Below are 15303 nucleotides of genomic sequence, written 5' to 3'. Positions count from 1 at the left end.
AGCCTCCACCACTTGGGCAAGCCACTTAACTTCTGTGTGTCTGTTACCTAATCTGGAAAATGGGGATTAAGACTGTGAGCCACACGTGGGACAACCTGATTACATGGTATCTACCCCAGCGCTCAGAACAGTGCTTGGCACATAGTAAGCATTTAACAAATACCACAATTCTTATTATTATTATTAATCCCCATTTTTCAAATGTGGTAACTGAGTCCCAGAGAAGTTAAGTGGCTTGCCCAAGGTCACGTAGCAGAGAAGTGGCAGAGCTTGGTTTAGAATCCATGTCCTCTGACTCGCAAGCCGGGGCTTTTGCCAATAAGCTAGACTGCTTCTTATGCTGCTCTCCAGGTTAAGCCACCAAGCCAGTCCAGGAGAAGGACTTAGGATGGATTTAGAGTCATTTCTCCTTTTCTCTAGATTTGCAATCAAAGGATGTAAGATAATAAAACACATTAAATGGCCTACTGATGAAGACTGTGAGCCCCCCGCGGGACAACCTGATCAGACTGCAACCTCCCCAGCGCTCAGAACAGTGACTTGCTCACAGTAAGCGCTCAATAAATCCCATTATTATTATTATTATTATTATTATTACTATTATTATTATTATTATTATTATTATTCAGCTCCCCTTGCACACACAGAGAGCAATCGCTATCGGTGAGACCACCTTTTGCTCTAAAATGTAAATACACAGAGCCCCCTCCTTAAGGAACAGGGCAACCTGACCTCTGATCTCCAGGAGTTTATGTCCTACTTAACTCGACAGAACTTACAACTTTGGGGAGACCTCAATAAATACAAATTTCAGATACATTTTTGGAGAAAAATTTTTACCGTTTTGAATAATCAGCCTGGACTACATGCTGCTAGCCCTTTTTTGGTCCTGCTTGCAATTACTGTACAGTGTGGGTGTGGGTGGGGCGACTGCAAAGTGCAGAGAGGGATTACAGTACAATCACATGATCGCTGTCCAGGCCAGAATGGGCAGGGTGGTACCTATATATGAAATCATCCCTTGAGTCCAATTTGCCCAAGGTCATACAGCTGGCAAGTGGCCGTGCCAGGATTAATAAAAAAGACATTTATTAAGCGCTTACTATGTGCAAAGCACTGCTGCAAGCGCTGGGGAGGTTACGAGGTGATCAGGCTGTCCCACGTGGGGTTTACAGTCTTAAGCCCCATTTTACAGATGAGGTCACTGAGGTCCAGAGAAGTGAAGTCACTTCCCAAAGTCACACAGCTGACAATTGGCAGAGCCGGAATTTGAACCTCTGACCTCTGATTCCAAAGCCCGTGCTCTTTCCACTGAGCCACGCTGCTTCTCTAATTAGAACTCTCTTCTCTGATTAGAACTCAGGTCCTTCTGATTCCCAGACCTGTGCTCAATCCTATGGGCTATGCTGCTCTCAAAGATAGTCTTCTAAACTGTGAGCCCGTTGTTGGGTAGGGACCGTCTCTATATGTTGCCAACTTGTGCTTCCCAAGCGCTTAGTACAGTGCTCTGCACACAGTAAGCGCTCAATAAATACGATTGAATGAATGAATGAATGAATTTCAGAGGGCCTATTGTTTTGTGGGGTGGGGCTGACTGGATCGGCCCGCCACATTCAGTGGCTGAACTCCCGCAGCCCTCCATGCCCAACAAAACCCACCCTGGGTTCTTGCTCCATGTCCAACACGGCAAAGCCCCGTAACCCAGCAGACGCACGTCGGTCAGGAGACCGTCACTTACACCTGCCACGTGACCTAACTACCATGTGGACTGCTTCTACAGCACCGTGTTCTAACGAAAGGGTCCCGCGCTCTGACAGGACCGTGTTCTAAAGAGAAGGACCCGTGCTCTGACAGGACGGGAATTTGTACTTCCCAAGCGCTTAGTAAAGTGCTCTGCACACAGTAAGCGCTCAATAAATACGACTGAATGAATGACTGTGACCTAAGCAAAAGGAATTGTTTTCTCACTGGACCGTGTTCTAACGATACTACTACTAATAATAATTATAATGGCATTTACTAAGCGCTAGCTGTGTGCAAAGAACTCTCTCAAACGCTGGGTAGGCTACAGAGTGATCCGGCTGTCCCACGGAGGGCTCAGTCTTAATCCCCATTTTACAGATGAGGGAACTGAGGCCCAGAGAAGTTAAGTGACTTGCCCAAAGTCACACAGCTGACAATTGGCAGAGCCGGGACTTGAACCCATGACCTCTGACTCCAAAGCCCGCGCTCTTTCTACTGAGCCACACTGCTAAGGACCCCTCCCTCCTACCATCTCCCTCCTACCATTCCTTTCTAAACTCCTTGAACGAGTCATCTACAAGCGCAGCCTCGAATTCCTCAACACCAAATCTCTCCTCGACCCCCTCCAATCTGGCTTCCGTCCCCTACATTCCACGGAAACTGCCCTCTCAAAGGTCACCAATGACCTCCTGATTGCCAAATCCAACGGCTCATACTCTATCCTACTCCTCCTCGACCTCTCAGCTGCCTTCGACACCGTGGACCACCCCCTTCTTCTCAACACGCTACCCAACCTTGGCTTCACAGACTCCGTCATCTCCTGGTTCTACTCATCTCTCCGGTCGTTCATTCTCAGTCTCTTTTGCAGGCTCTTCCTCCCCCTCCCAACCGCTTACTGTAGGAGTTCTTCAAGGTTCAGTTCTTGGTCCCCTTCTGTTCTCGATCTACACTCACTCCCTTGGTGACCTCATTCTCTCCCACGGCTTCAACTATTATCTCTACGCTGATGGCACCCAAATCTACATCTCTGCCCCTGCTCTCTCTCCCTCCCTCCAGGGTCGCATCTCCTCCTGCCTTCAGGACAGCTCATTTCCCTCATCTGTAAAATGGGGATTGAGATGTGAGCCCCACGGGGGACATGGATTCTGTCCAATCTGATTAGCTTGTAACTACTCCAGCACTTAGTATAGTGCCTGATATATAGTAAGTGCTTCACAAAGGCCACAAGTAAAAGTTACAGTTGGCTTCTTGACTGACAGATTGTTTCAGGTTTTGAATTAGACAAAGGTGAAACCATTCACAGTGGCTAAAGACTGTCGTTGAAAACAGGAACCGTTGGGACGCTGGAATGCAGCTGCTGCTGTTTCCACGGGAACCCCGAAGGCCGGCACCACCGCTGATGCAGCAGGGGCGTGCCCTTGTCTCCCAGGAGCCTCAGAAACTATGTGAACAGAGGGTCCGTGGCTTGTCCAGGCCCTGAGGTCCCTCGGCAGAGCCCCGAGTTATCCTCCACGGATCTTACTCGTAGCAGCTCCTGGTTTATCTATAAGGATTGGGGCCATCTGGAGAATTTCTCAGTATCTGAGCGGGAGCGGAGAGGGATCGAGGGCTCCTATCAGTTCCTTCCTGGCTGATCGAACTCAAGAGTATGAGGGGATAGAGGGGTTCAGACCAGCCCTGCAGAGGTCACGGACCCCTAGCCACACGCTACCCCGGTGAGAGTGATTGGGGGTGAGTTGGATGGAGAGGTGTGGGATACGAGGATGAGGATGGAAGAGATGGAGCCAGGCTGGGGCCTATGTTCGGATTCGGACCAGAGCCGCGGCCCCCAGCGGGACACGAGTGCTAGGAGGAGAGGAAGTGTTCTCCATTTCAGTAACCCCCAACCATCACTTGCCTCTCCTCCTTCCTCTTCAAACCTTGCTACCATGCCAACCACCTGCCGGGCTACGGTGCTACAGCACAGTTTCAGCACTGTAGACAATTAATTTGGCTTTCAGTGGATCTCAGAATCCCTTGCAGAGCCTAAATGACAGGCAGGGCTGAGAGAGTGTGACCCGCTTTGGACCACAACTGGAACTCTCAGCAATTCCTCCCTGTAAGAGTTCTTCCCAAATGTTGGGAGAAGACAAATAATGAGAAAGGTTGTAATCCCTACCCTCAGGAATTTTCCCGCCCATTGGGCTATGTTGACACAGTATAATTTACTATCAATCAATTAATCTTGAATCATATTTATTGAGCGCTTATTGTGTGCACAAAGTAGCCGAGGTAGTCTACCCCAACGGTGCCCAGCGTGTGCAGGCCCTCCACGTCCACGGTGTTGTAGGTGTGCATGCCGTTCAGGTCATGGCTGGGGGCGGCGTAGGCGGTCGTGTCACCCCCAAGTCCTTGTAGCGGTCGCGCACAAAGAAGTCCAGGCTGAAGATCTTGTTCCAGATGAACATCTGCATCTTGGTCGTCTCGCTGGGGTTGATGGCCGTCATGTTCCCGTCGATCCCGTCATGGCCCCCCGGGTGGCTGATGCCGTGAGGTCAATGTGTACCTGGAGGGAGCAGGGGCTTGGCTCAGGGAGGGAGTCCCCGGGGCGGATGCTGCTGGTCGGTCTGTGGGCCTAGGTGCCTAGAGGCGGTGTGGGGAGAGGCTGTGGCCACCTGCCCACCCCCAAACCCCAGCCCACACAAAACCAGCCCCTAGCCACCCCCGTACCTTGAAGATGGCTCCTTGTTTCAGCAGCCGCTTGGGCAGGTTCTTCTGGGACAGCTCTAGCGTTGTCTTCAGCTCCTCGTTCCAATCCCGCGTCTGGTGGGTCGGGGAAGGGAGGTGGGAGGGCGAGGGTCATGGGGCAAGCACTCTGCAGGGTGCGACCTCCACCCCACCTTGGCCTCGCTGGGTTTTCAGAAGGGAGATGCCATGATTCTGCCAGGGCTCCACGCCAGGGAGATGGGGAGCGCAGACACTGCTCCACCCAAACCTCCACAGCCACTGCCTCAGACAGGACTGGGCCCGGGCCCTGTCCCCTTCAACCTGGAGCCGCAGTGACAGACCAGGGAGGGTGGACGGGCTTTGGAACTGCCTGGGTGCTGACCCCATGGGGAAGGGGGCGAGGAGTGTGGGCAGGCAGGGACCTGTCCAGGGATGTGCTCCGCGTAGCCCAGCTGCGAGGTGTAGATGTCCTCAGCCCGCACGCAGTCTATGGCGTACTGGGCCTCGGGCGCCGTCCAGTTGTACACCTGGAAATGGGTGGCGATCTTCTCGAAGGGGCGGTGTTGTACCCTGCAATCAGAGTTGAGGGGGAGGGGGCACAGCCATTAGTCCCAGAGCACGAGGACGCTCTTCACCACCCCATCTTTTCCCCGAGCCCGGGGGCTCCCAGCATCTCCCAGGACAACCCAGCTCTTGGGGCTCATTTTCTACAGCTGGTCAGGGGCCCCAGCTCCCACCGCCTCCCCACCCGATGCGGAGAGAACGGAAGGAGCCCAGATCCTAGGCCCTTCCCCCTCCCCAGAGACTGGACGCTGGGACCACTGGGGGGCAAGCCCCTCAAGCAGGGGCTTCTGTGAGGCCATGGCCGTTGGCGCCCCGCACCTAGGGGCAGAATGAGGGAGGGCCCCAGCCGTACCTTTTCTTCGGCAAGGCAGCGAAGTTTTTTTTTGAAGGCCGGGCTGACCTGGTTAAGGATCTTCACCAAGGAGTGGCTGAGGAAGCGGGGGCTGGCAGGCTAGGGGTTGAAGCTGTACGCCATGGACCTGCAGGGGGAAATGGCGCGTTCACCTCCTCTCCCACCCCGCCTGCGCCCATGCCATAAGCCCAGAGTCCGTCCGAGGAGACCCCCATTCACTGGTTTAGGTAGAAGCCGCGATTGGAGGCGGTGATGCTGACATGGCAGTCCTCGGCCGTGACCACGTACAGGTAGACCAGGTACCCGTGCATCTTGTGGTTGCCGGTGGGTGGGTTCCAGGCGCTCATTGTGAGCACCATGAGACATTGCAGGGGCTAGGGAGGAGGAGGGCATGGACATCAGGGGAAGCCGGCCGAGGCTGTTTCCCTTCCCCTAAATCCCTGCCCACCGGGGATCGGTGCCTTTGCCCCACTGGCGCCGAACCCGATCCCCGCGGCTGCCCCAACTTGCAGTCGCTGTTCTGCGGCTGCAGGGCGCACAGCGGCCGCTCCTTGATCCCGGGCAGGATGTGCTCGGGGGTCGTGCAGTCTATCTGCTCCAACTCCCCGACCTTCTTCTTCTGCTTGCCGCTGTCTATGGGGGTGGAGGACGCCATCAGCTCCCTGCCGCCGCCCCCCCGAGACGAGAGCAGGCAGGGGAAGCCCTCCCTCTCCCACTTCCAGAGGTCCCCGCCGCAGCCACCCCGGCCCCTACAGCCAAGGTCGCCGTCGGTGAAGGCTCTCAGGAAGGACAGCGAGTTGCAGTCCAGGCTGCTGAAGGCGTCGGATGGATCCAGGCTCTTCAGCAGGCCCCGAATGTGGTGCATGTGGACCAGGGCCTCGAGGACCGTCTAGGGCTCTGGGGGAGGGTGAGAGCCGGATGGGGGCTGATGGTAGGGGCGTGGGGAGGCTGGGGACATGGCGAAGACAAATCAATCCCAGAATCTCCCCCCACGGGCCAAAGATACTGACCCGCGAGGCCACAGGATGACCGGAGTTCCATGCCCTTCTCCCACTCCCGCGGCGGGGAGCCAGGCCGCCCAACCTCTGACCCGGCCCCGGACAGGGTGGGATGACTTGGAGGGCTTGCCTTCCACCACTCGGACCGAGGTCCCCTCCTGCTGCCCCTCGATGGTCTTGAGGTCAGCCAAGTTGCCTAGGATGTTGCCGTCGAGCTGCAGGGAGAAGCAGGTGCGATGGCAGGTGTCTTCTCAGTCCAAGAGCACCTGGTGGATCTCCTGCTCCATCTCCAGCTCCATCTCCTGCGGAAAGACCTGCAGCCAACAGGGCAAACAATCAGGGTCCGGCCTGGGTGCCCCCTCTGCCCGCTCCCATCCGGCGCTGCAGCCTTTGATCCCAAGGCCTCTCCTCCTCGGGGACGGAAGGAGGAGGAGCAGGAGCAGCTTCTCCTTGTCTATGAGGGAGGGGCTGGGTTGGCCTGGGGCAAGGGGTCTAGCTAGACCTTGCTCCCGGGCCGCCATCACACACGGGGGTTAAGACCGGTCCCCCCCCAACCGGAAGTCACTCCACAGGCCCGGGCAGGCTGGGTTGACTCAGCTGAAGGGCTCTCCTCAGCAGTGGTGCGATGGCTGGGACTCAGCTCAGGGACGCCCTCTCGGCATGCGGCTTCCGCCCCTAACTCCACCTTGGCTCGGGATCATCTTTGTGCAGAAATGCTTTGGCCATGTTACTCCCCTCCTCAAAAATCTCCAGTGGCTGCCAGTCAACCTACGAATCAAGCAAAACTCCTCACTCTCGGCTTCAAGGCTCTCCATCCCCTCGCCTCCTTCTACCTCACCTCCCTTCTCTCCTTCTCTAGAAGCCTTGGCCCAGCCTACAGCCTCCGCTCCTCTGTCGCTAACCTCCTCCCTGTACCTCGTTCTCGCCTGTCCCGCTGTCGACCCCGGGCCCACATCTTTCCCCTGCCCTGGAATGCCCTCCCTCCACACTTCCGCCAATCTAGCTCTCTTCCTCCCTTCAAAGCCCTACTGAGAGCTCACCTCCTCCAAGAGGTCTTCCCAGACTGAGCCCCTTTTTTCCTCTCCTCCTCCCCATCCCCCCCGCCCTACCTCCTTCCCCTCCCCATAGCACCTGTATATATGTTTGTGTAGATTTAGTACTGTATTTATTTAACTTGTACAGATTTACTATTCTATTTATTTTGTTAATGACTTGACACCTATCCGTATGTTTTGTTTTATTGTCTGTCTATCCCTTCTAGACTCTGAGCCCATTGTTGGGTAGGGACCATCTCTATATGTCGCCAACTGGTACTTCCCAAGCGCTTAGTACAATGCTCTGCACACAGTAAGGGCTCAATAAATGCGATTGAATGAATGAATGAGGTGCCACCCCTTCAACCTGTGCTTCGGAACCCATTCGTTCTCACTATATGAAAACTTTCACCACCCCTTCCCTCCTTCCCTCCGTAACTTCCATCTTCAACCGCTCACTCTCCACTGGTTCTTTCCCCTCTGCCTTCAAACATGCCCACGTCTCCCCCATCCTAAAAAAACTTTCTTGACCCCACTGCCCCTTCTAGTCATCGCCCTATCTCCTTCGTACCTTTCCTTTCCAAACCCCAGAACGAGTCGTGTACACCCTCCGCCTCGAATTCCTCAAATCCAACTCTCTCCTAGACCCCCTCCAATCTGGCGTCCGTCCCCTACATTCCACCGAAACCGCCCTCTCAAAAGTTACCAATGTCCTCCTACTTGCCAAATCCAATGGCTCCTACTCTATCTTAATCCTCCTCGACCTTCCAGCTGACTTCAACACTGTTGACCATCCCCTTCCCCTCAACACGCTATCCAACCTTGGCTTCACAGACTCTGTCTTCTTCTGGTTCTCCTTTTTATCTCTCAGGCCGTTCATTCTCAGTCTCCTTCGCGGGCTTCTCTTCCCCCTCCCTTCCTTTACTGTAGGGGTTCCTCAAGGGTCAGGTCTTGGTCCCCTTCTGTTCTCCATCTGTACTCACTCCCTTGGTGAACTCATTCGCTCCCACGGCTTCAACTATCATCTCTACACTGATGACACCCGAGTCTACATCTCCACCCCTGTTCTCTCTCCCTCCCTCCAGGCTCGTATCTCCTCCTGCCTTCAGAACATCTTCAACTGGATGTCTGTCCGCCATCTAAAACTCAACATCTCCAAGACTGAGCTCCTTATCTTCCCTCCCAAATCCTGTCCTCTCCCTGACTTTCCCTTCACTGTAGATGGCACTACCATCCTTGGTGTCGTCTTTGACTTCGCTCTCTCATTCACCCCACACATCCAATCCGTTAATAAAACCTGCCTGTTTCACCTCCAGAACGTCGCAAAGATCAGCCCTTTCCTCTGCATTCAAACCGCTACCTCGCTGGTTCAATCTCTCATCCTATCCCGAATGGACTACTGCATCAGCCTCCTTTTCTATCTCCCATCCTCCTATCTTTCCCTGTTTCAGTCTATACTTCACTTTACTGCCCGGATTATCTTTGTATGGAAACACTCTGGGCATGTCACTCTCCTCCTCACAAGTCTCCATTGGTTGCCTATCAACCTTTGAATAAAGCAAAAACTCCTTACTCTCGGCATCAAAGCTCTCCCTCACCTCGTCTCCTCCTACCTCACCTCCCTCCTCTCCTTCTACAGCCCAGCCCACACACTCCGCTCCTATGACCCAACCTCCTCACGGTGCCTCGTTCTAGCTTGTCCCACCATCGAACCCTGGCCCACGTCCTACCTCTGACATGCAATGCCCTCCCTCCACACAGCCACCAAACTAGCTCTCTTCTTTCCTTCAAAGCCCCACTGACAGCTCACCTCCTCCAGGAGGACTTCCCGGACTGAGACCCCTTTTTCCTCTCCTCCTCCACCTTCCCTCCCTATCCCCCTCCCTCCCCCTGCCCTTCCCCTCCCCATCCCGCCTGCCGTTCCCCCTTCCCCTCCCCACAGCACCTGTGTATATTTGTACATATTTATTACTGTATTTATTTTATTAATGATGTGTATATAGCTATAATTCTATTTATACTGTTGGTACTTACACCTATTTACTTTTTTTGGGTTGCTTTATCTGTCTCCCCCTTCTAGACTGTGAGCCCGTTGTTGGGCAGGGACCGTCTCTATATGTTGCTGATTTGTACTTCCCAAGCGTTTAGTACAGAGCTCTGCACACACTAAGTGCTCAATAAATACGATTGAATGAATTCAATGAATGAATGAAAAGGCTGCAACAAGTGCTGAGTAGAAAAAAATGATAAGCTCCGACTAAGTCCCTGACCATAAGGAGATTCCGAATATAAGAGAAAGAGAAAGCTTGTATCAGACCCTCAAATTACAGAGAGGCCCAGAGAGGTTAAGTTGGTTACCCAAGGTCACACAGCTGGTCAGTGGCAGGGTTGGCATTAGAACTCAGGTGCCATGGCTCCCAGTGGCATAATCAATCCCCTCTAGACTGAAAGATCCTTGTGGGCAGGAAACATGCCTACCAAATCTAGTCTTTATCTTCCCCTCCAAACCCCATCCTTCCCTTGATTTTCCCATCTCCGTAGATGACTCACCATTCTTCCTGTTTCACAAGCCCATAGCCTTGGCATTATCCTCTACTCCTCTCTCTCATTCAACCCACAAATTCAATCCGTCACTAAATCCTGTCAGTTCCCCCTTCACAATATCGCTAAAATATGTCCTTTCCTCTCCATCTGAACTACTACCACGTTAATCCAATCCTTTATTCTATAGTAGTAAACATGATTGATCCTGTAGTAAACATGATTGATTGATTCATTCATTCATTCAATCGCATTTATTGAGCGCTTACTGTGTTCAGAGCACTGTACTAAGCGCTTGGGAAGTACAGGTTAACAACCAACCTACTCATTATACCTGGATCGTGACTTATGGATTGAATATCAGCACAGGGAAACAGAAATTTCGACCTACAGAGAACTCCGGGGGAAATCTCCTTTTTAAGACTGTCCATAGAGCAGCTTTCAAGTCCCGGTTTCTCAGGCTGTAGATGAGCGGGTTCAGGGCCGCATGCATGATGGCGTAGAACACAGACATCAGCAGGTCAAACACCGAGGAAGCATGTGAGGGAGACTTGAGATACCCAAACACGCCTGTGGAGAGGAAGACGGTGACGACGACGACAGGGGGCAGGCAAGTGGAGAAGGCTTTGGCCCGGCCCTTAGCGGCCGGCATCCTCAGAACGGCCCGGAAGATGCGCATGTATGAGGCGACAATGGAAATCGAGCCTACGGCACCTACGGTTAGCCCGAAGGTCAAGCTCACGTCGATGGCAGAGTGGTCTTAAGAGCAGGTAATCTTCAGGAGGGAGGTGATGTCACAGAAGAAATGCTGGACGGCGTTGGAACCACAGAAGGACGAGGAGAAGGTCGAAGCTGAAAACAAGACCCCGAACAGCCCTCCGCTGAGCCAGGAGGCGGTCGCCATTTTCCCACACGTCCCTGGATTCATGAGGACCTCGTAGCAGTCATAGAACATCACCATGAGGACGAAAAACTCCGAAGCAGGAAACAGCACCATCAAGATGAGCTGAGTGGCACAGCTCAAAACGACATGGATCGGCAGTGAGTCCAGGAGACGGTGACGGATTTCGGGACAGTGGTGGAGATGAGGCAGAGATCGATGAGGGCCAGGTTCCTCAAGAAGAAGTACATGGGGATGTGGAGACGCCGGTCGAGGGCGGTGAGGGCGACAATGAGGAGATTCCCCATCAGGGTCGTCAGGTAAACCAGGAGGAACAGCACAGTGTGAATCATCTGCCGCTCCCGTACCTCCGAGAATTCCAGTAGGAAGAATTCCCTCACCGCGGAGATGTTGGACATTTCTGTGGGATGATGTCGACACCCTGCACAGGTAGAGGGAAGACTTCCATTTACAGGCCTTGATGGCATTGATAAAGGAATCAACATTAGTTCCTGTAGGAGTAAATCAATCATTTGCATGTACTGAGCACCCACAGAGTTCAATAGTATTAGTACAAATGATCCCTGCTGTCAAGGAATTCCAAGCTCACAGTCTTGTTGGAGTGGGCACAATCTTTGGAGTTGGAACATTTGGGTTCCAATTCTGGCTCTACCACGTGCCTCCTGTGTGATTTTGGGCAACATACTTAACTTCTCTGAGCATCAGATTCTTCATGTATAAAATGGAAATTCAAGACCTGAATTTCTCCAGGTTACTGAAGCTGTGAGCCCAGTGTGGGGTGAACACTGTGTCCTATCTGATTACTGTGCATCCACCTCTGTACATACTACTGTGCTTGGCGTATAATTAACATTTAACAAGAGACATAGACATTATTATTATTTGGGGAGACAGAAACCTAAAATGAATTGGAGATAGGAGACTACGAGAGAACATAAAACGTTGAACTCGGCTGCTGTGAAACGGGGTAAATCGACATACTTATTGAACAGTTACTGTGCACAGAGCACTGTAATAAATGGTCGGGAGAGTCCAACATAATGCAGTTGGTAGGTACATTCCCTGCCTACGTCGAGCGTATAGCTTAGAAGTGATTTTATACTCAAACTAATATCCTCAGCGCCTCTCAGGATCGCACCTGGAGAGTTTCCAGTACTCTACCAATCTTGGCTACGGGAGGGAGAGTCAAGCAGAGGCCTGCCCATTCCATTCCTGGCTTGGCCAGTGGCTAGCGGGTGGAAGGCAATCTGCTACAAGTCAAAACACATCTATCCTGGGTATCAACGGCATGGGAAAGAGTCGAGGGCAGAGACTAAAGTTTACTTCATGGAAGAAGGTAAATCACTGCCATACGTTTACTCAGAAGGCTTTAGGGATAAATTACCAGTACTCATTCTGATATGTATATCCATAGAGATTTCTTGGTAAACATGAATAAGTGCTTTACCGTTGCGTCCTTGTGCTCAGTGAAAACCTGAGTCTCTGCTGTTGTCTTTGATCCACATTTTGATCATTTGTTTATCTGCCTTTGACTCTTTCCCACCCCGATGCTGTCCAGAAAAGATAAATAAACTTTGTCTGATGCTTCCACTTAGACCTTTCCGTTATGGGTATCCCTAGCGAGATTATGTCTCAATGGCATAGCTCTAAATTACACTGGTGTAAGCAAACTCTCCTGCCACCGTAAGGCAATGATTCGTAGGAGAACGTTTGTACAGAAGAATTGATGATGGTACCGGGGTTTTTCCCTTAATCAGTCACACTCTCTCATCCCTGACAATCACGTTCCCGCTGAAAACGTTTTTGACATACAGGAATCACTGATAGCCGAAGTGACTCTAGCATCCGAGCCTGGCGGGTGGATGCCACAGTAGCCAGGTTGGGGATGCTGGAGGGAGGAGAGCTGTGTCGGTGATGGGGCCACTGGTAGAGAGAGCATGGGCCTGAGAGTCAGAAGGATGTGGGTTTTAATCCCGGCTCCCTCACAAGTCTATTGTGTGACCTTGGGCAAGTCACCTCACTTCCCTGTGCCTCGGTTACCTCATCTGTAAAATGGGGATAAGAGTGTGAGCTCCATGATGGAAGGGACTGTGTCCAACCTGATTACCTTGTATCTAACCCAGCGTTTAGAACAGTGCTTGGCATACAGTAAGCGCTTAATATGTACAAAAATTGTTTATGATTTATTATTGCTGGCAAGCCATTCCCCTCCTGCAAGCCTGCCCTATTTGGTGTACAGTCTTGTTCTGAACTGGTCTCTCCCCTCTTCTAGACTGTGACACCTTTGTGGGCAGGGATTGTCTCTGTTGCTGAATTGTACTTTCCAAGCACTCAGTACAGTGCTCTACACACAGTAAGTGCTCATTAAATACGATTGAATGAATGAATGAACTCTAACCTGTTCCCCAAGTTCGAGAATCTCCCCAGAATGGCTCCATATCTGACTTCATCCTTCTGGTTCCATCCTGCCTCTCTCCACCCCCGCTCACTCTCACCAGGGAAGCCGAGGCTGGTAGGGGGCACTGACCTCCTATGGACGGGGCTGGTCTCCTTTTTCTCCTAGGATTCCTGGGTTCGTTCAGCAACAAAAGGCCGGCCAGGAGCCCTCAGACACTCTCTGCTCTCCCATGGATGCTGACCTGTTCTCCAGACAGACCCTGTCCCTGTACATAAAATCAGTCACTGATCCGGGGTGGATCCCTGGAGGACCGATCTGGGCCCCTGTGGATGGACCTCGTGGGTCAGGTGAAGTGAGAACCCTCTGGTCATATGCTTCCTGGGGTCCTGCAGAGATGAGGACCTGGCAATCCCAACTGCAGTATCGGTCCTGGCCCGTGAAGTTCCTATGGCAACAACAACATCTTCTTCTACATACGTATACCTGTATCGAGTGAGAGAGAGAGACAGAGAGACAGAGAGACAGAGAGACAGAGTGATATACTTTTGAATAAGAGAAGCAGCATGATTTAGTGGAAAGAACCTGGGCACGAAAGTCCCAGCTCTCCCTATCGCTTGCCGGGTGACCATTTGCAAGTCACTTCACTTCTCTGGGCTTCAGTTTCCTCAGCTGTAAAATGGAGACGCAATACTGGTTCTCACTACCTATGTAGACTGTGTACCTCATATTGGAGAGGGATTTTGTGCAACCTGAATAATTTCTATCTATCCTAGCGCTTAGAATAGTGCTTGACACGAAGTAAGTGATTAACAAATACCATATCAAAAATAGAGTTTATCCTCATAACCTCATTGGCAGAGTATAAATCGTTACTCAGAGTAGCCAATGGAGAATCAGAGCCCTCAACACAGAGGCATGGAGTGAGATTGGCAAACTCAGTTAGTGTCTGGAGACTAGAAGCAGCTTGGCCAAGTAGAAAGAGCCCGGGCCTGAGAGCCGGAGAACCTGGGTTCTAATCCTGACTTCACCGCTCATCTGCTCTGTGACCTTGGGCAAGTCACTTCAATTCCCACTGCCTCCTTTACCCCCTCTGAGGGACTGAGAGTCCTATGTAAGGTAGGAACTGTATCCACCGTGATTATCTTGTAACTACACCAGCATTTAGCCACATGTTAGCTAGGTGACCTTGGACAAATCACTTTAATTCTCCTATGCATCAGTCTCCATATTTGTAAAATGGGTATTAAATCATATGCCCTCCTTATTCGGACTGTGAGCCCCACCTGGACAAGGACTATACCCAACCTGATTATTCCTTCATTCATTCATTCAATCATATTTATCGAGTGCTTACTATGCGAAGAGCACTGTACTAAGCACTTGGAAAGTACAATTCAGCCACAAAGAGAGACAATTCCTGCCCTCTATGGGCTCACAGTCTAGAAGAGGGGATATGGGCATCAAAACAAGTAAACAGGCATCAGTAGCATCAATATAAATAAACGGAATTATAGATATATGCGCATCATTAATATAAATTAATAGAATTATAAATAGGTACAGATATACCCAAGTGCTGCAGCGGGGGAGGGGGGAGAGCAAAGGGAGCGAGTAGGTGTGATGAGGAGGGGAGGGGGAGCTGAGGAAAAGGGAGGCTTAGTCTGGGATTAGTTTGTATCCACCGCAGCACGAAGCTCAGTAGTTGGCACAAAGAAAGGGCATAACCAATACCTTAAACCTCTTCCTAACTGGGTCTATAAAAACATGCATAACCGCAGAGGTGGTGAAAAAGTGCTGAAGAGGTAATTTAATAAATCATTCGATCTGTAGAATTTATTGAACTCTTAAGGTGTGCAGAGTCCTGTGCGATGATCTTTAAGAGACTATTGTAAACTATCAAAACATAAACCCTCGCTTCAATCTAGAGGGGGGAAACAGACACTAAAGTTGTAGACAGAAGGAAGAAGGAAACATAAGTGCTTAAGTAATAGGGCATGTAAAAAAATCAATCAGTGGTATTTATTGAGTGCTTATTATGTGCAGAGCCGTGTACTAAGGGTCTGGGT

At 51.5% G+C, this 15303-nt stretch overlaps 1 non-coding gene across 1 annotated transcript; it reads left to right on the top strand.

Moving 5' to 3' along the window:
- Window positions 1-11959: 11959 nt before the first annotated feature.
- On the top strand, window positions 11960-12097 carry LOC119922825. Its single transcript, XR_005448723.1, has one exon. It is a non-coding gene; the product is annotated as a small nucleolar RNA SNORA7 (small nucleolar RNA).
- The last annotated feature ends 3206 nt before the right edge of the window (window positions 12098-15303 follow it).

This window comes from Tachyglossus aculeatus, unplaced genomic scaffold (genome assembly GCF_015852505.1).
Source record: "Tachyglossus aculeatus isolate mTacAcu1 unplaced genomic scaffold, mTacAcu1.pri scaffold_125_arrow_ctg1, whole genome shotgun sequence".
Classification (NCBI taxonomy): Eukaryota; Metazoa; Chordata; class Mammalia; order Monotremata; family Tachyglossidae; genus Tachyglossus; species Tachyglossus aculeatus.
The sequence above is the reverse complement of the archived record's forward strand: the minus strand, read 5'-3'. Positions and strand labels throughout refer to the sequence as shown.